Below are 23,962 nucleotides of genomic sequence, written 5' to 3' on the forward strand. Positions count from 1 at the left end.
CCGATCAGAATGTATTCGTGTCCGTTACCCAAAACTCCCAGCTGATTCTTTTTCCTAATGAAATTGGTGTTTAAAAAAAAGAATTTTTTATTTTGTACTTTAACATGTTCTGTTGACATTAATCAACACTACATCTGCGGCTTCGATTGCAACATCTGTTCCAGCCCTAATTGCCATTCAAACATTCGCTGCAACCAGCGCCAATGAGTGAATCAGCACCTTGATTAGGTCCACTTTCTTCAACGGATCTGTTTTCGAGAACATATTTTCAGTTCCAATTTCAGTTGCTATTCTGGTTGGTGTTGACGAATTATCACCTCTAACCATTATGCTTTAATTGTTCATCCGCAGTAAACAAGATACAACACATGCGCATAAACATCCTAATTTTATTTGTTTAGATGATTATATTATTATTGTAATAGTAACATTGTATTGTAATTATTTTTAACATATAGTTATGATAAATAAAAAAAAAATTACGTGTATCCAAGCGGACTTGATCTGTATTAAAAAGATTACTCGACATGACCCATTAGGAACAAGAAATTAAAAAGAAGGCACAAAGCGTTTATGGGTCAACTTGACCCGACCCACCATTGTAACAGCTCACAAAGAAAGCGTCTTCCCCGCCTTTGTCAAACTTTAGAACAAAAAAGGTGAGACAATGGTAAACTAACTTTGTATATAAGGCTATGGCGCTCAGCCGGGGGGGGGGGGGGGGGTCTCTAATTGTCTATTATGATTAAAAAAATTACTTCTACGATTTTTGGTTTACTTTTGTTGATCAGAACGATTTAGTAAGTTTTACACATCATAAGTTAGTTCTTCTGCACTTGATATGTAAAAAATTGTGACACACATGAAGACTAATTTTCCTTTTTCTAGTTCCTGCCTTTTTGAATTGTACATGAAAACACACATGAAGACAATTACGGAGGCAAGTCGACTCGAGAAGCACAGATGTAGTGAAAACTTTTCACGTGCCATTTTTTATTGTGAAAACACACATGATCTGTACTACCCCAAAACTTTATTCGTGTGCCATTTTTTATTGTTTTGTTTTAGTATATAATACCACCCACAACCTAAAGCTTTTACACAATCTATTCTGAATATTTTATTTAAAAATAAAGGGCCAACCTGTGAACCAGATGGGTTGACACAACATGTTTCGTTTAGAACTTTAGCTAAATGTAGTGCTCGTTCGACCAACAACTCACCTGGAACTATTCAGTTTAAACCCAGACATGGTCTAAAGTTCTAACTTGTGTGTTTTACCATATGCATTGCACTGCAATTTCACCAGATTCATAGATTATATGTTGCAGCATCATGCTCAAATTTATAAGCTGGAACTTAAAATAATAAGTCATAATAATAATCACACGATGAATATGCATGAAGCACCAGTGGTCTAGTGGTAGAATAGTACCCTGCCACGGTACAGACCCGGGTTCGATTCCCGGCTGGTGCATCTTTTCAATGCAATGAAGAAGTTGCCCTCGTTGTGATGTTGGGTCATCACAACTATTCGATCTTTCGAATTATGGAGCGAATCTGAGCATTCTTTTTTAAACTTTTTCCCCTTAAAAAAATGTACCCTATGATCAGACCCAACAGATCCCTCCCAATGGCCTTAAAACCCTGTTTTAAGGCACCCAAACATACATATATCCTTTTAAACTTTCTAGTTGTTTCCCTATGATCAGAAGGTGATTCAACCTCTAACCTAACAGTAGAACCTGGATTCTTATCTTTCAGCTCAAGAATGTAGTCTCTTAGCAAAGCATACTGTGAGATGTAGTCTCCTTCAACATGTTTCTTTGCTTTTGTCTTTGCCCTGTATGCCTTCTGCTTAGAAACACCAACTGCATATCTTCTCTGGAACTGTTCTTGCACAGCAGTAACTGGAATATTAGGATTTTCTTCAATTTGTTCTATCATTTGTTCAGACAAGAAGGTGTCTGTGCAAGCCCTAATTTTTCTAGATTGACAGCATTTATGTTCACTTATGTATGTTTTGACCATCCAAGATTCAGTACCACTAACTTTAGATATTAACAAAGCCCAAGGACATAAATATTCCTCAGGTTTTGTCTTCTTCCCCCTTCCACCAACATTTACCACTTCAGCCCCCTCCTTGTCTTTGTTGTTCACATCAGCCCCCTCCTTGTCTTTGTTGTTCACATCAGCCCCCTCCTTGTTTTTTTGTTTACTTTAGAACCCCTGATATTACCTTTTCCTTTACCTTTCACATCTGCCACCTTTTGTTTCCCTTTTCCTTTACCTTTCACATCTGCCACCTTTTGTTTCCCTTTTCCTTTACCTTGCACATCTGCCACTTTTTCTTTCCCTCTTCTGCTTCTTTGAGTATCAATATGGACACCATTATCATCAATCTCAAAATCTGGTAGCATGCCATGACAAACTGCCCTTACCCTTGTATTATCATCCTTCACAATCTTAATACACCTCCTATTTTCAACATCATACTTGTTAATCAGCCTCTTGCCTTCTTTTTTGGTACTAAATACCTGGCCTAAGTAAAAGTTTGCCAAGTTTTCATGTTCCTTTCTAATGGTTCTTAGGTGGTGTCTCCTAAGGCTAGTCTCAACATCATCAGAATCTGAGCCACTTGGAAACTTATCATTGTCTAACACTTCATCTCCCAAATCTATATCTTGATGATTGCCTGCCATATTGTCTTCTATTTCTAAATCAATGTTCAACCTATAATCTGTCATATCAACCTCAGGATCTACCATGGCATTATCCTCCTCAACAATAAAATCACTATCACTATCATTCTCTTCACTACCTTCATCTTCTTGATCCTCTTCTTCCTGATCATGCACACTATCCTGGGAAACCTCCTGATCTTGTACATTATCCTGGGGAACCTCCTGATCTTGCACATTATCCTGGGCAACCTCATGTTCATGCACATTATCTTGATGTTCCTGTTCATGCACATTATCTTGATGTTCCTGTTCATGCACATTATCTTGATGTTGCTGATCATGCACATTATCCTCCAGGAAATCATCGAAATCAAAGTCACCAATATCAGCTTCTTCCAGCACACTACTTGACTGTCCACCTACATCTGATTGTCCAAACACACCTGATTGTCCACCTACACTACTTGACTGCCCCAACACACTTGATTGTCCATCCTCACTAGAATGGTTGCCTACACTTTTAAAGACTATTGATGCTGGGACAAGAGCATAAGGTCCAGGATCATCTATCTCTTCTATAGTAAGAGGGTTCAGAGGTTTTACTGGTGGGTTGAAATACTCCTTTATGTTAGTTAACCCATGCGTGGTATACAACTCAATTAGCTTATGCTCTTCAACATGTGCAGAGAACCTTAAAACATCACTGCCAGTGCCTAACTCCTCAATACCATTATCCATATCTTTTTTAGGGTTAAGGTAATGGTATATTATATGATCATTCACTGAATAACCTAACTCATTAATCATTAAGGACACCTCATGGACAGAGAACAAATCGATATCAATTAGGTCAACGTAGTTAATCCTACCTCCAACATAAGTGCGACCAGGAGGATGTGTTAACCTACCACCATGATGAATCCGAAAGGAGAAAAGATTAGGGAATCCTTCTGCATTATTCAACAATTTCGAGCTTGATCAGTAACGTAATGTAGAAAATTATAAGTTTATAGAAAGAAATCTAGGATTCATTACCGTATAGCTGCATCACTTCATCATGATCAACTCCTTCTCGTATGTACCAAGTCTCCGATTGAGACATGGTTCTGTTTCGTCGTGGAAATCGTCGATGCAATCGGTGAAGAAACCTAAGGGGCGAGTTGAGCAATTGGGGGAACAATGGTGGGTGAAATTGGGGTTTAGGGTTTTTAGAAAATATGACTGTAATTAGTAGGTGGTAGGTAGAATGACATTAATGCCCTCATGTGCTTCTCACGTGACCTGATTTAACTGGTAAAACAAACAAGGTTTAGGGTAAAGGACATAACCTGAATGGTTTTTCAAACATTAAGGATGTTTTCTGAGGTTATTAAAGATAAAGGGCATAATTTGATATATTAGACATACATAAAGGACGAACTTTGAAATTTACTCTTTTTTACCTTTTCCCCTTAAAAAATGTATACATAAATGATAAGCGATTCTGAGCATTCTTTTTTAACCTTTACCCCTTAAAAAATGTATACATAAATGATACATCAATTTGAGGCCCCATTGCCATTTAGATTATATGTCCACAAATCGTCGGCTGACACAAACAGCTACTTCCGTTCAGAATGTATTCGTGTCCGTTACCCAAAACTCCCAGCTGATTCTTTTTCCTAATGAAATTGGTGTTTAAAAAAAACGAATTTTTTATTTTGTACTTTAACATGTTCTGTTGACATTAATCGACACTACATCTGCGGCTTCGATTGCTACATCTGTTCCAGCCCTAATTGCCATTCAAACATTCGCTGCAACCAGCGCCAATGCCAATTGCCATTCAAACATTCGCTGCAACCAGCGCCAATGAGTGAATCAGCGCCTTGATTAGGTCCACTTTCTTCAACGGGTCTGTTTTCGAGAACACATTTTCAGTTCCGATTTCAGTTGCTATTCTGGTTGGTGTTGACGAATTATCACCTCTAACCATTATGCTTGTATTGTTCATTCGCAGTAAACAAGATACAACACATGCGCATAAACATCCTAATTTTATTTGTTTAGATGATTATATTATTATTGTAATAGTAACATTGTATTGTAATTATTTTTAGGAAAATTGGTTTTTAATAAACCAACCTTTGCCCCATTGGTAAATAATAATCCTACCTATCAACATGTTGGTACTCAATGAACTTTCGTTAATTTTTTTTAACTGAAGTTAGTTTTTAAATTTTATTTATTACACAAACAGTCCCTGTAGTTGTATTTATTACACAAACAGTCCCTGTAGTTGTAAAACTCGAACTAAACCCGAAAACCCGCTGAAAAACTCGAACCAAGCTGACCCGTAGACTTGTCTTGACCCGATACCCGTTGAATCTGACCCGGAACTCGAACTGGCATCTGAGATGAAACTGAAATCTGACCCGCTTACGTGAACCCGGGTCCTGCGTCGCTGTCATCGGCCAACATCTCCGACGGCCACCGCTCCTGCCGTCACTCTCCAGCACCATAATCGTTCATCATCTTCAACCTTGACAAATCCTCATCATAATCAACAACAGCAATCTCCATCAACAGCTGAAAGTAAAGAACAGTGAGAGGGGTTTACCATAAACTTGTCGGGGAGCAAGAAATTAAAAAGAAGGCACAAAGCGTTTATGGGTCAACTTGACTTGACCCGACCCACCATTGTAACAGCTCACAAAGAAAGCGTCTTCCCCGCCTTTGTCAAAGTTTAGAACAAAAAAAAGGTGAGACAATGGTAAACTAACTTTGTATATAAGGCTATGGCGCTCAGCCGGGGGGGGGGGGGGGGGTTGACTCTAATTGTCTATTATGATTAAAAAAATTTACTTTTACGATTTTTGGTTTACTTTTGTTGATTAGAACGATTTAGTAAGTTTTACACATCATAAGTTAGTTCTTCTGCACTTGATATGTAAAAAATTGTGACGCACATGAAAGCTAATTTTCCTTTTTCTAGTTCCTGCTTTTTGAATTGTATGTGAAAACACACATGAAGACAATTACGGAGGCAAGTCGACTCGAGAAGCACAGATGTAGTGAAAACTTTTCACGTGCCATTTTTTATTGTGAAAACACACATGATCTGTACTACCCCCAAAACTTTATTCGGGTGCCATTTTTTATTGTTTTGTTTTAGTATATAATACCACCCACAACCTAAAGCTTTTACACAATCTATTCTGAATATTTTATTTAAAAATAAAGGGCCAACCTGTGAACCAGATGGGTTGACACAACATGTTTCGTTTAGAACTTTAGCTAAATGTAGTGCTCGTTCGACCAACAACTCACCTGGAACTATTCAGTTTAAACCTAGACATGGTCTAAAGTTCTAAGCTTGTGTGTTTTACCAAATGCATTGCACTGCAATTTCACCAGACTAATAGATTATATGTTGCAGCATCATGCTCAAATTTACAAGCTGGAACTTAAAATAATAAGTGATAAAAATAATCACACAAAGAATATGCATGAAGCACCAGTGGTCTAGTGGTAGAATAGTACCCTGCCACGGTACAGACCCGGGTTCGATTCCCGGCTGGTGCATCGTTGCAATGATGAAGTTGCGCTCATTGTGATGTTGGGTCATCACAACTGTTCGATTCTTCGAATTAAGAAGCGACTCTGAGCATTTCTTTTTCTTTTTGGTTACTACTGTACAACAATGAGCATTTCTTTTTCTTTTTGGTTACTACTGTACAACAATGAGCATTTCTTTTTCTTTTTGGTTACTACTGTACAACAATGAGCATTTCTTTTTCTTTTTGGTTACTACTGTACAACAATGAGCATTTCTTTTTCTTTTTGGTTACTGTACAACACTTGGAATTTAATCTAAACGGATCCAGATCAGTTTCTTACCTCATCGGCTACTCAGTTCGTCCGACGTGTGGCTTCTCTGGTAGTCTTCGCCGTGAAACCTTCAAAATCTATATCTTCTTTTTTTTTTTGACCAGCAAAAGGGAATCCATTAAAACCAAAAACTCCAGCCCTCAAGCAAGCTGCTTAAAGGGACAGTACATGATAACTATTGCCAAACAAGGCCTAAACCAAAAAAGACAGAACCATACAGAGGCTAAACAAATTGGAAATCTTCAAAATTACTCCATTTATCCATGTCCCCGCCAACGATTTTTGTTCTTTTTTCCATCCACCAGTATGTTTCGGCTTTGATCTCCTCTATGGTTGTTGAGAGATTTTTAGCATCAAAAACCTTTTCATTCCTTCTGCGCCAAATGCTCCAAAGTATCATGAGGGCGATAGCATAGATAACCTTCAAAATCTTCTCATCCTTATCGATGTCTAGGAAATGTTTTAATATCTGTTTCACCGAGTCAAAGCTGTCCGGAACTGTAACTTTGGTCCAGACACATATGAACCACCAAACAGTTTTGGCATAGGTGTAGCCCACTAACAGATGATCTACCGTTTCCTCACAGACTCCGCACATTGGGCACTTCAAAATCTATATCTAATCGACTAATCTGTATGCAAGCACATAAGATCAGATGTCTACATACTTTTGTTTGGTAGTTCATTTTTCCGCTTCTTTTGTTAACTCAAATCAGGGCATTTGAAAAACTTTGAGTCTGCAAATTTGTGAAATTGATTCTGTTATATGGAGGTTGTCCTTATAAATGTGGTCAGTTATTTGGCGCAGTAATCCTTTTGTGAATATATCAGCAACCTGAGATCAGGCTGTAACATGAAGGACTCAAATTGCACCGCGTTGAACAAGTTCATGCACAAAATGAATATCCAACTCTATGTGTTTTGGACGTTGATGTTGGACTGGATTACCAGATAAGTAGATAGCACTAATATTGTCACAATAGACCAAACTTGCATTAGTAACGGGATCCTGCCTGACTCAGTTCGTCCCACATCGGCTGAAAGACGAAGCTGTGGATGGTATGTATAGCCGGGGTGAGGAACATTAATTGTCCCCTCGGGGACATCCGATAAAATTGGAACGATACAGAGAAGATTAGCATGGCCCCTGCGCAAGGATGACACGCACAAATCGAGAAATGGTCCAAATTTTTTTCTTCTTCGTTGTTTTGCGTAAACCCTTATTTCATTCTCGTAGTCGTGTTTCCATCAACACTGTTGTGAGCTAACTATTTCTACATGACTTCATGGATCCAGCATTCTAATTGATTAGTATGGCCCGGCTTCTCCAGTCGTCGTCAACGTTAATTTCAAAATGAAATATTCAAAATCCGTATCTAATCTGTATGCAATCACATAAGATCAGATGTCTGCATATTTTTTGTCTAGTAGTTCGTTTTTCTGCTTCTGTAGTTAAATTGGTGCATTAGCTTTTCTTTTTTTAAGAAAAAAAAAAACAAACTGTTCCTGCCCGGGATCGAACCGGAGACCTTTTGCGTGTAAAGCAAACGTGATAACAACTACACCACAGAAACATCTTATGTTGAATGGTAGCTAAAGTAATCTCAAATCATGACAATTTTAACTATGTATGTTGACGAAATATAGTATAAAAGCAACCATGGTTTTATTTTTAGAACGGTATTCATAAAAAATTAATAGTTACAGGTGTTTAAAATCTATGTGGATCAAATACCTTTATTGCGATTTTCGTGGTGCAAATAGATATATAAAGTAACGGGTCAAGTTATTCTACAAAGGCTTCTAATTAAAAGAAGTGTAAGAAAGATTTATAGAATGACAAGTGTCAAATAACCTAAAACTAAACCCACTACATCACCACAAAAAACACCCACCCCCACCCCACCCCACCACCACCCAAAAACCTAACCCCCCCCCCCCCCCGGGCAAAAAAAAAAACTATACCTCACCAAAAAACCTAAACCCCCCACCCCCACCCCCCAAAAACCTAAAAAAAACTAACCCCCCCCCCCCCCCAACCCCCCAAAAACCTAAAAAGAAATCTAAAAAAAATAAACAACCACCCCCACCACCACCACCAAAAACCTAAACCCCCACCCCCGTGGGGGTTTAGGTTTTTGGTGGTGGTGGATGTTTAAGGGTTTTTTTTTTTTTTTTTTTTTTGTAGTGGGGTTTTTTTGTGTAGTGGGTTTTTTTAGATTATTGGACACTTGTCACCCTATAAATCATTCTTACACTTCTTACAATTAGGATCCTTTGTATTTGATCCTAATCCATAAAGTAACATTTCTTCAACCTTTATTTTATATGTGCACTAGGTTAAAACCCGCGTATACACGCGGTTTAACAAATGAAGACAGTTTAATTTTGTTTGGAATTAATAAAAAATAGAATGAAATTTTATTCTACATTAATTAAGTTTGTTTGGAATTAATAAAAAAATAGAATGAAATTTTATTCTATATTAACAAAATATAGTTAAAAATATATGGGAAAGTTTAAAAAGTACAAAATATAATTCAAATTTCACTAAAAATCTCGTTGTACACACCTTTATATGATATATAGTTCATGAAAAGAAGTCCTGATGGACAACTAAACATTCTGGTATTGCTTGTCATTGCTCTCTTAATTGCAACAACCATTTTTCATGTCCATTTGATAGTCAAAAGTCAAACGTTGACCATAACAATTACTACTTACCAATGACATCTACAACTAAACAACTCACATTTTCAATTTGAATATCTAATTAGCAGCATAAGACACAAGCGTTCCGTGTTTTTGAAGTATCCCTATCTTCAAGGCCTCGCATGAACTACCTGATGGCTAGATGTTCCGAGGCATATGTCATAAAAGACGCCAAAACTAAGCCACCCGCAACCATCAAACTCAGCTTATCAATGAAAAAATGACAGTAAGCACATATTTCAAAACATAAAACTCAAACCTATGGCATAGTTTAATACATACGCCATCCCTAACCCATATTACCATGGTGCAACATCACAAGACACCCTTTGATGACCTGCATTTTCCGAATTATAAATAGATGAATAAACCTTTTTCAGAATCGTAATCTGAAGCTCCAGGACCACGATTTCCAGTTTGACTGGCCACCATTTCCCCCCATTTATATATCATGTGCAAGTAACATCCAAATAATAGAAAGAATATCGTAAAAATCCATTCATACATCAGAATCAAGCCGGTCCATGGCTTCACTTGTCTAGGCACAACCGAAAAACCAAATCCAAGAGACACAACAGCCGCAACGAAACAAATTAATACTGAAATTCCACCAAGGTAGTCAGGCACCATGGAGCGTGCACCATTAGCAAACTACAAATCACAATTATACAAAAATCAGAAATTCTGTATATATGAAGTTTTAAACATATATATCGTGAAAATAATTTATAATTATTAGAGAACTAAACCGGTTGATTAGAACTAATGGTGGATGAAGATACTGTAGAATAAGCAAGTGCACCTCCTGATCTGAACTTGTAGTATATATGTCTGGCGTGATCACATAAAGAACGCGTCCACACAAACATGGAAATCGATCAACATTCATGTAACGAAATAATGAATCTAAAGTTCAAGGAAAAAAGAAAGAGAAATGGCAATGCTAACCTGTTTAAAAGATCGGTAATAACAAAATAGTAAAATGAAAACCGGGAGCAAAAATAGAAAATCGACTAAAAGATGATCATGAGGGTTTCGTCCTCCACCAGTTCCCGGGAGAGATTCTTCTAAATGCTCTCTAACTTCCTGTTAATTAAGGTGGTATCGTTAGAAAATTACCTAACGAATAAAAACAAACTAAATACGAAGAATACCTGCTATGTATCAATAGGTTTCAATAGCCATGATGTCCACCAATCCCATGGTTTGAGAGGGCCAAGTGTATAGTGTACAACACATAGTTCTTTCTCATCTACCATCCACTGTTATGATGTACAATATCATATAAAAGTTTAAAAAAGATACTATATTTGCCACAAAAGATAAAATTAAACACTACCAAATGCCGGATAGAATACTTCTATCTTTCCAATAGAATATTATCCTTAAATTTAAATTGTTAATTTAAGATATTTTTAGATAACCAAATTATTTATAATCTAAACTAAACTTTGTATTAATATATTATTTATTTTTATTCTCATTATTAAAAAATTATTATATTGATTTTATTGTTTTCTCTGATACCAAACATATACTGAAACTATGTTATATGTCACCTAGTATGCAACTATCTCTAGGCTCTAGCTTCATTTATACACAATCGGGCACCCTAATAAATGTACCAATCATGTACTATTTAAAAATAGATTCTTTTAAGTTTATTTATCACATTGACAATTAGGTATAGCCTGAAAAGCACGATGCAAAGGTCTAACCGGGCCTTTAGCAGCGTGTGCACCAAGCCAAGGCATGGGCCTTTACACATCAGAGGTACACTTTGGGCAACCTTTAACCTATTTCGTTTTAAGCTTTTTTTTTTTCATTTTACCGTATACCACAAATAAGCGCGCTGATAAATACACGGGTCAGATTCTCCACCTCTCGTTCCTATATCTAGTTGGTGTTTCCAAACATGTTCTTATTGCTTTACATCGACATTGTAAAATAATAATTTTTAGTAGATAACTAAATACTTGATACATACTTTTTGCTCCAGATCTGTTAAATGTACTTGTTTTTCCTTCTTGAGCACTTTGCAGATTCTCGAACTGAAACCATCATGAAATCATAGTCAATCATATTGAAGTAATTATCACGTTGAAACATGTCACCTTTGACCTCTTTCAGTTCTGCCGACAATAATCCCTAAAACACATAAGTATCATGCACCGTTAACAATAAACGTATTCACAATTTGAAGCTATTGTAACGTCTACCATACTAACCCTTTAACCAATATGTTATTAAAACATATCCCTTTAAATCCTATTCAAAACAGCAGTGGAAGTCACCTAAACGGGACATTCGGCTACTTAACTTATAACCGTCAATAGAGCATTACCCTTCCTAGACAATTAACTCTTTGACTCTTTGTACATGATCAGCCCCAGTAATATTTAAAAGCAATTAAAAAGAGGGGTTATGAACTCACCTCAAGTGTTTACACACTTGGCTACTGAAACCCCAAACCGTCACGAACCGTCATTCACCGACGATTGCAACCGACCGCAACAGCCCCTACAACCCCGCCCTTGGTTTATCAGCCTTGAAACTGTTGGAGTTTTCGTGTAACTTTTAGAAAATAATTTTTGTCAATTTGTCAAACAAACTGAACGCAGCGGAAAACATGTACACGAGGTTCGGTTCTAAACCGATTCCACCAGTGATCTCATTACAATCAAAATAGGTTATATAATATTAAAGAATCGTGACATCCAAGAAAGACATCTTGGTTCAACGAACGATCTCGCTAGATGATCGTTGACCACGAAATCATATTTGTTCGTTTGAAACAATTTCAAACGAAAACTTTAAACTAAAGAAAAATAAAGTTCAAAAACTTTACTAACCCTTTTGCGTAATCAAAGAAACAAAACTTGCTTCTACTCCTCACCAGAATCTTGAATCTCCGGTTTATAGGTATGAGAGGAAACAAGTTTTTCACCCTTTTCTTCTTGTTTGTCGTCTATCAAAAGCAATCAGAAGACAACGTCCAAAGCAATATATTTATTAATGTGAGAGTTGTTGTTCAAGAATAATTAGTAATCCACTTATATCACTTTCGTACACCCCTTCATATTCATAGCTATCAAGCATTTGATAGATAATCTAGAGATTTTATGAAAGTCTTTTATTTAAAGATATATAAGGATTAGGAATTGTAATCTAATCACAACTCCTCTATAATTATCTCATAATTAAAACAATTATCTCTCTTTTTAATTATATATATAATTTAATATTATAATTAACAAATTAGTTATAATATTAAATCCGGTTCTCCGTAATTATTCCAAATAATTACCCGTTTCGTTTATTACGCTTATTATTTCGTGATCCGGTGATTAACGATTAAAACACCATTAAATGTTCGTTGCCCAAAGTGTAACTCTTTGGGTCGTACCTTGACGGCAACGTTGAATCTTAATCGACAATTGAACATTATATCCAACAATCTCCCACTTGGTCGATTGGCCGATTAAGTTTCAATGTAGACAATAGTGGGTGCCTAGCTGCATCATATTGCCCCCGGCAAGGTATGACAAATTTATGTCAACTAATTCTTTGCACTAATCAAACCTTTGGTTATGCAAATACTATAGCCCGGGTTATCAACTCATTTATCCCTCTGTATTGAACACTTATTGAACATGAGACATGGGTCCAATTCATTCTCATATATTATTCAACCATTTCTAATTTTGTTCCTGATTTGAAGTGGTTTATCAAACTACTACTAGTTCGAGCGTGGCCACGCATTAACACCAGTTCAAACCAACGAAGGGCGCCAGAGTGTTCCTCTTCTAAGTATAGAAGTACAGATCCCTTTGGCTACAAACAACTCCCACTAAACTTCAGATCATTCCCAAAACTATCCTTATTACTGCCAGTTACGTACAGCGTTAGATAGAATCAAAGAGCAACCATTCATTTAAGTTAGTTCTAGTATGTACCGCAGGTCTAAGGATACAATGATCGTACCTATTCAAAATGTCTTATGACTAAGATCCATGAAGTTCATTTTGAAACGAGTTACGCCCAATATGATTCAACTAATCATATCAGTGAATATGGTTCTCAACACTTTGAGTATCCATGATATGGATCAACCATCTAATTCACAATAGTCTTTTACCAGATTGGTTCTCACGAATCTGATAGACTACGGACATTTTAGAATACAATATTCATAGATACTTAACGTACTAATATTTGAACACAAATATAATAGTTTAAAAGACATTCAACCATTAAATTCAAATAAACATAAAATACTGTTTACAGTTCAAAATGCACCAAATTACTAAATTACAAAATCAGACCCACTGTCTAGCATATCTAAGACCTATACAATCAGCATGCTTCTCGTGTCTCACTTGAGGTATAGGCTTAGTAAACGGGTCTGCTAGATTCTGATCAGTATCAATTTTCTCTACTACGATGTCTCCTCTTTCCAAAACTTCCCGTATGTAGTGGAATTTTCTGAGAATATGCTTCGTGCTGTGATGCGACCTTGGTTCCTTTGCTTGAGCAATTGCACCTGTATTGTCGCAAAATATCTCGATAGGCTTCTGTATGCTTGGTATAACTTCGAGATCAGCAATGAACTTTTTCATCCAAACAGCCTCCTTAGCAGCTTCTGAAGCCGCTATATATTCTGATTCAGTGGTCGACTGGGTCACCATGCTTTGCTTAGAACTCTTCCAAGTTATAGCACCACCATTTAAAGTAAAAACATAGCCTGTCTGAGATCGTGAATCGTCACGATCCGTTTGGAAGCTTGCGTCAGTGTAACATTTTACTTTCAGCTCTTCATCCAAATCGCCAAATATCAGAAACATATCCTTAGTTCTTTTTAAGTACTTTAGGATATTTTTCACAGCAATCCAGTGACTTTTACCAGGATTCTGTTGATATCTGCTAGTCAAGCTCAGAGAAAACGATACGTCCGGTCTAGTACATAACATGGCATACATGATGGAACCGATAGCAGAGGCATATGGAACCTTTTTCATATCCTCTTTATCTTTGTCCAATTTGGGACACTGATGACTATTCAGTACGGTTCCACTTGCCATTGGCAAGAGACCCTTCTTGGAATCTTGCATCGAAAAGCGCCGAATGACCTTATCGATATACGTACTTTGACTAAGTCCAAGTAGCCGCTTAGATCTATCTCTATAAATCTTTATTCCTAGAATATAAGCAGCTTCTCCAAGATCCTTCATTGAGAAACATTTACCAAGCCAGGATTTAACGTCCCGCAACATCGGGATATTGTTTCCAATGAGAAGTATGTCATCTACATACAGGATTAGAAAAGTAATAGAACTCCCACTTGCCTTTTTGTAAACACACGGCTCATCTTCATTTTTGATAAAACCAAATTGTTTGATTTTCTGATCAAAACGAAGATTCCAGCTTCGAGATGCTTGTTTCAATCCATAAATGGATTTATTCAACTTGCAAACTTTCTTAGGATTCTTAGGATCTACAAAACCTCCAGGTTGCTCCATATAGACATCTTCTGTAAGGTGTCCATTTAGGAACACGGTTTTGACATCCATTTGCCATATCTCATAGTCATAATACGCGGCTATGGCAAGTAAAATCCTAATAGACTTAAGCATGGCTACTGGCGAGAAGGTTTCTTCATAATCAACTCCTTGAGTCTGAGTAAAACCTTTAGCAACCAACCGAGCCTTATAGGTTTGCAAATTTCCATCCATGTCTGTTTTCAACTTGAAAACCCATTTACTTCCTACAGTCTGACATTCGGGAGGAAGTTCAACCAAATCCCAGACTTGATTGTCATACATGGATTGCATCTCGACGCCCATGGCTTCGAGCCATTTTTCAGATTCATTACCTGAAATCGCAGCTTTGTAGGTTGAGGGCTCTTCTTGATCTATTATCAAGACGTACCTATCAGGTGAATACCGATTAGGTTCATGACGATCCCTCGTACTTCTGCGGACGCCTAGTGTTACATCAGATTCCTGAATCCTATCAGGTTCAGGTCCAACAACATTTTGTTGAGAGGCAGATTCGACTATTGGTTGATTAATTTGTGGTTCTCGAATTTCCTCAAGATCCACAAGATTATCTCCAATTCCTCGCGCCATAAGCTCATCCTCTAGGAATGTTCCTCGACGCTTAGTGAAAACTCTATTTTCAGCAGGATTATAGAAATAATAACCAACCGGATATGCATATCCAATGAAAACAACTTTTTCACCGCGAGGATCAAGTTTGTCCGAAGACTCACTGGTAACATAAGCGTTACATCCCCATATGCGAAGGTAAGAGACTTTAGGTGGTTTACCATGCCACATCTCATATGGTGTCTTTTCTACCTTTTTAGTAGGAGCAATATTCACAAGACGTGTAGCAGTTTCAAGAGCATAACTCCAAAAGGAGTGTGGTAAGTTTGTACGACACATCATTAATCGAACCATATCTAATAAGGTTCGATTTCTCCTCTCAGACACACCATTAAGTTGTGGTGTTCCAGGTGGAGTTAGTTGGGATATAATCCCACACTTCTTGAGATGTTCATCAAACTCTTGATTAATGTATTCACCACCTCGATCGGATCGAAGTGCCTTAATCGTTTTCCCTAGTTGATTCTGTACTTCATTTTGGAATTCTTTGAACTTTTCAAAGGTTTCATGTTTAAACTTCATAAGATAAACATATCCATATCTACTATAATCATCAGTAAATGTAACGAAGTATCTTTCCCCGTTCCTTGACATAGTCCTGAATGGACCACATACATCAGTATGTATGAGTCCTAACAGGTCTTTGGCCCTTTCACTAGTTCCGGTAAAAGGGGCCTTAGTCATCTTGCCACTTAGACAACATTCGCATAAATCATAAGTCTCTTGACCCGTGGATTCTAGAATCCCTGCGGTCTGGAGCTTCCTCATGCGATTGATGTTAATATGGCCAAGACGACAATGCCAACGATATGTTTGATTAAAGCTAGTTTTAACACGTTTAGAGGAAAGAGAGCATACTATATTATTTGATCTATTGTTAGAAGTATCTATTTCATAGACACCATTGTGAGGCTTAGCCTCAAAATAGAACACACCATTTAAAAATGCAAAAATGCTACCATTAACAATATCAAAAGCATAATTAAAACCTTGTTCTCTTAAAGCAGAAACAGAAATAATATTCTTAGTCAAACTAGGAACATAAAAAACATTGTCTAAAGTAATAAACAATCCAGAAGGTAATTCAAGAATAAATTCTCCAACTGCCTTCACAGCAACTTTCTGCCCGTTCCCAACGTGCAGCTCTAAGTCACCCTGCTTCAGCTTCCTAATCCTTTTTAGTCCCTGCAAATCATTACAAATGTGAAAACCACATCCAGTGTCAAACACCCAAGATTTGCTCGAAAAGGAAAATAGATCAATAACATGTATACCTGAGGATTCTCCAATCTGCAGCTTCTTAAGCTTCAACTCAGCCAGGTACTTGGGACAATTCCTCTTCCAATGCCCGATCTCATCACAGTGAAAACACTTGGCATCTTTATGAGGCTTTGCCTTCGGAGTGGCAACCTTTTTGCCTTTGCCCTTGTCTTGCTTACTTGCCTTGCCTTTTCCCTTGGATTGCTTCTTCTTGGTAATTCTTCCTTCCCTGATCGCCAGCACTGGATTGCCCTTAGTTGGGATGTTTGTCTCAGCAGTTTTTAGCATCTGATGCAACTCTGGGATCATTCTTTCCCACCCATTCATGTTATAGTTCATTACGAACTGATGATATGAATTGGGTAGCGAGTTAAGGATCACATCCGTAGCTAACTCATTACTAAGGGGTGCGTTCAGACGCTCCAGTTGATCAACGAAAGACTTCATTTTCAGTACGTGAGCACTGACCGAAGTACCTTCCTGCATGCGACATGTAATGAGAGATCTCATCACCTCAAAACGCTCATGACGAGCTTGCTGCTGAAACATGTTTTTCAGCTGCTCACTCATCTCATATGCTCCCAAGTTTTCCAGATTCTTCTGAAGTTCTGGAATCATCATAGCAAGCATAAGACATGTCACATCTTGGGAATCATCAACATGTTTTTCCCATGTCCTACGGGCTGCACCCGTATTAGCAGCAGGTGCTTCGGGAATTGGTCCTTCAAGGACATAAGCCTTTTTCTCCGCCCTGAGAACAATTTTCAGGTTGCGATACCAATCCATGAAGTTAGAATTATCAAGTTTAGCATTTTCAAGGATGGACTTAAGCGAGAATTTGGTGTTATCAGAATTGTTTGTAGACATCTGTAGAATTTAGAAGAAATTTTTATTAGTAATTTTCATGCATTAACCTAATTCAATTTTGACCCAAGATATACAAAATTTTAGGAATTAGGATGAGATCCCATCTCCCCATAACTCAGTGAATGGACTTAGCACTCTTCACTGGCATAGATTGAAGGGTAGGTGACGATCACCAATTGTGTCAACTACACAATTCTCGGTTTGGGGTCGCATGACGAGTGTTGTCAAGCATTGGTACGTTAACCCCAACTACGCCCACTTTCACAACCGTAGAAGACGAATGCATGGTAAACACTAACATTCGCTCTCGTGTCGCAAAAGTGATATTTTTCCTCAAATGAGAACCGCAGCCCGGCCCATGTAAGCATGGAAATCGCGGAACTACCCCTAACCAAAACCGTAGGCCTGGATGCAGGGTAAACACTAGCACCAGGGGTTCGGATAGATCAGTTCGGGTGTTCTTAATTCAGGGTGGCGTAGAATATCGATTTCAGTTTGGGTTATATTTTAAAATTACCAGTTCGGGTCGTTTTAAAATACTTGTACGGCCTATGGCATGAACATAGGCTATACAATTCCTTTGTAAAAATCAATTTTACGTTTTAATTTGTGACGACTTGAAACACCTTTCAATCACTCGACCGATTAATTTTAAATACCCTATTTAATCTAAGTTGGTCGTGTCGCAAAATTATTTTAGTCAATAACTTTTATTAATTATGGTTTTCAAATTAACTTTTAATTTTTTGAAAAACCAATTTTTGATTTTTGTATTTTAAAATAAACTGTTTATTTTAATTACCTATCCAATACTTAATAAACCTTTTATTAAAATTGTCGTTTTAATGATCGTGTATTAGTTATTAATTTTATGGCGTAATAAACATCTCATGACAAAACGCAAAATAAATAAATAAATAAATATGCAATTCCGGGTTCATAATATGTTCGGTTCGTTCGAGCCCAAGAACGTGAACCGAGCCCATTAAGTGTAGCACAAACGCTTTTGTGCTCCCACTTAATTTTAGATCCAATCCAAATAAAAAAAACTTTAATATAAAGAAAACTTAAATTTCCTTTAAATATTGTAACGAAAAGACTTAACAAAATTATAACTTTATTTTAAAATAAAGTCTTTAGTTACGTTTTTTTTTTAATATTTTAGTTTGGTATATATTAAAAATAATTATTTTAATATAATCGTTTTTCTTTAAACTAATTTAACGCGTGTAGCTCCAAAAACTAATTTAGTACACGTGTTATTATGAAAAACGATTCTAGACCCGGATTTGCATACTACGATCATTAAGCTAAACGAAATAGGTTAAGGCCAAATATTTTGTCAAAGAGTACTTTGACAAGTGTTCATGTTTGGCCTTAATAAAACTTGCATATAACTATTATACGTGATAGGATCCTATGCCAAATCTACTCGATTTTAAGCATGCAATCCTATAACTATTTTATAGATCTACAAACACATCTATAAAATAACCTACTTTGATTTGTAAGGTGGCTCTGATACCACTGTTGGAGTTTTCGTGTAACTTTTAGAAAATAATTTTTGTCAATTTGTCAAACAAACTGAACGCAGCGGAAAACATGTACACGAGGTTCGGTTCTAAACCGATTCCACCAGTGATCTCATTACAATCAAAATAGGTTATATAATATTAAAGAATCGTGACATCCAAGAAAGACATCTTGGTTCAACGAACGATCTCGCTAGATGATCGTTGACCACGAAATCATATTTGTTCGTTTGAAACAATTTCAAACGAAACCTTTAAACTAAAGAAAAATAAAGTTCAAAAACTTTACTAACCCTTTTGCGTAATCAAAGAAACAAAACTTGCTTCTACTCCTCACCAGAATCTTGAATCTCCGGTTTATAGGTATGAGAGGAAACAAGTTTTTCACCCTTTTCTTCTTGTTTGTCGTCTATCAAAAGCAATCAGAAGACAACGTCCAAAGCAATATATTTATTAATGTGAGAGTTGTTGTTCAAGAATAATTAGTAATCCACTTATATCACTTTCGTACACCCCTTCATATTCATAGCTATCAAGCATTTGATAGATAATCTAGAGATTTTATGAAAGTCTTTTATTTAAAGATATATAAGGATTAGGAATTGTAATCTAATCACAACTCCTCTATAATTATCTCATAATTAAAACAATTATCTCTCTTTTTAATTATATATATAATTTAATATTATAATTAACAAATTAGTTATAATATTAAATCCGGTTCTCCGTAATTATTCCAAATAATTACCCGTTTCGTTTATTACGCTTATTATTTCGTGATCCGGTGATTAACGATTAAAACACCATTAAATGTTCGTTGCCCAAAGTGTAACTCTTTGGGTCGTACCTTGACGGCAACGTTGAATCTTAATCGACAATTGAACATTATATCCAACAGAAACCACCTCTTGTAAGTTATGTGACAGCCTCGGATCACACCTTGATCGTTTTTTCTCAAATATGCTTACCGAGATGTGATTATGCAAATAAAAATTAATAAAGAAGATAAACATAAACCCATTAAAAATGGTAAATTTTGTTGATCAGTTCTGTTTTAGGCATAGTGGAAAACATGTAAACATACCTGATTGCATCAGCACAGGCCATAAGAGAATCCAGATGGAGACGCAGCAACAGTGTTTGACATGATTGTCAACTTGATCTGGTTCCTCCTTAGGGTGCAATCTAATGATGGTGATGATAAGAAACCGACAAGGGAATCGGTTATGGAGAGGGAGGCGAGATTGATGTTATGTGTTATTAGGGTTTGTGAAATCATTTATGAAGCAACATTTTAGTCTCAAAACATGTAGAAAAAGGACCTTGGGGTACATTGTTTCATTAGAGTTCCAAATAATATGCAAAATCATCAAATTTACAACTTGTATTGTTAAAATTTTCATGGTTTTGAGATTACTTTAGACAATAGTTGGCATAAGATGTTTTTGTGGTGTAGTGGTCATCAGTGACAGCTGGTGTATTTTTTTTTTTTTGTTTGTTAAAAGAAACAGTTAATCATTGACCACATTCATTTAAATAACTGCACAAAAAGGTTTTTCAAATGCCCCAATTTGAGTTAACAAAAGAAGTAAAAAAGCTTACTACTAAACCAAAATATGCAGACACCTGATATTTTGTGATGGTGAGAGTTTGATCGCCTTGGTTTCAGATCTCAGCTGCGATTAATCAAATTAAAATGGTGGGATCTGTAGTCACAATTGGTGGAGAGTGACTGTGGTGGTGATGGTGGAGGGTGGAGGAGGGTAATGGTGGGTGGAGGTTGAAGATGAAGTGTGGTGGTGGGGTTTTACAAATAAAAATGAAGAAGATGCCCGGATAGTCCCTGTGGTTTGGCCTTTTTAAGGAAAGGGTATTTTTGTCATTTCACACCCTCTTAACTGAGAAAACTAACTGATGTTAGGCACAGGGGCTATCCGGGAATGAAAATTGAAAAGTTGGGGACTATAGCTGTAATTTTAGAAAGTTAGGGACTAAAAGTGAAAAAGGGGCAAACCACAGGGACTATCCGGGCATTTAACTCATTTGCAAATTTGCAATGTTAAAGTGTTGATACGCTAAAAAAAAACTACGTTTTTTTCATATTTACGCACCATGTTCAATTGAACCCTCGAATACTAGAGTCATGTTCATGCTCACGTGTCTAACACAATTTTTGGATGCGTATCGTGTGTGGGTTCGGGTAAAGTTTCCAAAAACATGTTAGATTTAAACTGTCAAACAAACATGCTCAGATTATATGTTGCAGCATCATGCTCAAAATGATGCATCAGTTGAAAGCCGGAGCTTAAACAACCACTTGGAAAATAACTCATAATAATCAAACTCAAAACAGAATATAATCGATTCGAATACAATTACTAACAAAGCATATGATCATACACAAAAACTCAACTACATTAATTTGCTCCGTGTGAGCTCCATAATCCCCTTTCATGATTTTACAAAAAAAAAAAAAAAAAAAAAAAAAATCAGTTATTATAAAATGGCAACAAATCAAGCGCTAATGTTCTCAATCGGCGATGTTTTGTGCATTCTCTTCACAATCCCAGCAATAACCTAATTTTACATTCAAATTGGTGCATAACTTTAGCAAAATAAGAAAAAAAGTAGAAAACAAAAGAAGAAAGAGTAAAATACCATTTCCGTCCCTGAGGTTTGGCCAGTTATGCGACTTTGGTCCACAGGTTTGTTTTTCAGGCTTGTTAACTCCATTTTCATCTGGATCCAAAAGGTTTGAAATCTTGCCATTTTCATCAGGCTTGTTAACTCCAACCATTTTTCTCTGTTAAGTCAGGGGTATTTCCGTCTTTTTTACTTCGGTTTTTTCAGTTACGTAAAAAGACCGAATACCCCTAAAAAGGACCGAATTACCCTTTAAGTTAACAAAACAGACAAAAATACCCTGATGTAACGGAGAGAAATGGATGGAGTTAACAAGCTGGATGAAATGGCAAGATTTCAAACATTTTGGATCCAGATGCGAAAAACAAACCTTCGGACGAAGCAAAACTAGTCAAACTTCAGGGTCGAAAATGACATTTTACTCAAAAAGAAAAATGAAACTTAACAATAGTCCAGATTTTACCTTTCCAGGCCCGAGTTCATAACACTTTACTAGTCCCCTCGACAAAAGTGTCCTTACCATTGTCTCCCATTAAACAGGTGACGTAACCTAAGACAATAAATCGTTAATAAAAGTCGGTAACATGATAACTAAAGATAAAATTCATGAAAACTTTGGAAGCTGACCTGGCGGTTAAAATGACGGAGACACCTTATACATTTTTTGGTTGACTATCTTCTTGTTATGGGGAACTGGTTGAATTTAAGACTGAACACCCTTTAATGAATGAACTAATTACTTATTATACTACAAGCTGTTGGATCAGTTCTGTTTAAATGTAATGGAAAACATGAATAATACCTGTTACAGCAGACAGGCCAGCAGAGAATCCAGTCAGAGATGCAGCCATTGAGTTCGACATGATTGTCAGGATGATCTGGTTCCTCTTTGGGGTGTAAGTTATGATGGTGATGAAAACCGAAGTAGGGTAATTTCGGTTAGGGGAGAGAGTCACGAATTCTTGATGTTAATGAGGGTTGTGATTGTGTAATGTGTGTAACCCTTTAACTCTCTAATAAGCCCCTTATTTATACACCCAAGAGGAAACCCAATTAGTTAATAAGGGTAATATGGTCCATCAACAATTACCAACTAATTATTAATAGGTTAATAAATATATTTCGATCTAATATAATATAAATGATTATATAGGCTACAAGATTAAATATTACATTTATATATTTAATCTCACATTCTCCCACTTAGCCAAGTAATCATTTATCATGAGTATTAGGTAAGCCTGGCCAGGAGTTAACACTCATTTTAGCTTTAAACCAAGAACTATAGCAGAGAAATACAGCCGTTGAATCATCATTCGACTCAGGACCCCCATTAGTCATACTATAGCCTCAATTTAAAACCTAATAGTTACGATCAAAATATGTATAAGCCCTTTAGCGTCTGATTTGTATTTATATTTGTCTATATGTCATTACACCGGCAGAACATATGTTAGAGACATACAAAATCAAACTGAGGAAATTTTATTAATTAAAACATAAGCTAGTACAATATGCCATTAAACAAGGTCTTTAATAAGTCCCATATTCGATACATGTTCTTCGAAAACTTTAGGTGGGAGACCTTTAGTCATCGGATCCGCTAGCATATCTTTAGTACTAATATACTCTATACAAAGATTATTTTCCTCAACACGTTCACGTACGAACAAGTACTTTGTATCGAGATATAAACCAGCTCCAGTCGAACTGTTACTGTTCGAGAAACTAACGGCAGCTGAGTTATCACAGTAAAGCTTCAATGGTCTAGAAATGGAATTAACAATTTTGAGTCCAGTGATCAGATTTCTAAGCAACATTCCATGACAGGTTGCGTTGTAAACAGCAATGTATTCTGCCATCATTGTGGAAGTTGTAGTTAACTGTTGTTTATGACTCTTCCATGAGATAGGTCCGCCTGCTAACATAAAGATGTAGCCCGAAGTGGATTTCTTGTCATCTTTGCATTTGGCAAAGTCAGAATCAGAATAACCTACCACTTCTAAATGATCACTTCTTCTATAAGTCAGTTTATAGTCTTTCGTCCCTTGCAGATATCTGAGGACCTTCTTAGCTGCTTTCCAGTGATCTAGGCCAGGATTAGTCTGATAACGGCCTAGCATTCCAGCAATATAAGCGATATCTGGGCGAGTACAGACTTGAGCATACATCAGGCTCCCGACTACTGACGCGTAAGGTATCTGGCTCATTTGCTCCTTTTCAACCT

General features: G+C 36.7%; 4 non-coding genes and 1 pseudogene across 4 annotated transcripts; 3 read left to right on the forward strand and 2 right to left on the reverse strand.

Annotated features, from left to right (window-relative positions):
- The first annotated feature begins 1,406 nt into the window (after positions 1–1,406).
- Positions 1,407–1,477, forward strand: TRNAG-GCC. The gene has a single exon. It is a non-coding gene; the product is annotated as a tRNA-Gly (tRNA).
- Positions 1,478–6,177: 4,700 nt separating this feature from the next.
- On the forward strand, positions 6,178–6,248 carry TRNAG-GCC. Its single transcript has one exon. It is a non-coding gene; the product is annotated as a tRNA-Gly (tRNA).
- Positions 6,249–7,644: 1,396 nt separating this feature from the next.
- LOC118483076 lies at positions 7,645–7,747 on the forward strand. The gene has a single exon (XR_004869548.1). It is a non-coding gene; the product is annotated as a U6 spliceosomal RNA (small nuclear RNA).
- A 308-nt stretch (positions 7,748–8,055) lies between these two features.
- On the reverse strand, positions 8,056–8,128 carry TRNAV-UAC. The gene has a single exon. It is a non-coding gene; the product is annotated as a tRNA-Val (tRNA).
- A 1,199-nt stretch (positions 8,129–9,327) lies between these two features.
- Positions 9,328–10,533, reverse strand: LOC110910738 (annotated as a pseudogene).
- Positions 10,534–23,962: the final 13,429 nt, after the last annotated feature.

This window comes from Helianthus annuus, chromosome 1, assembly GCF_002127325.2.
Source record: "Helianthus annuus cultivar XRQ/B chromosome 1, HanXRQr2.0-SUNRISE, whole genome shotgun sequence".
In the NCBI taxonomy this organism is placed as follows: Eukaryota; Viridiplantae; Streptophyta; class Magnoliopsida; order Asterales; family Asteraceae; genus Helianthus; species Helianthus annuus.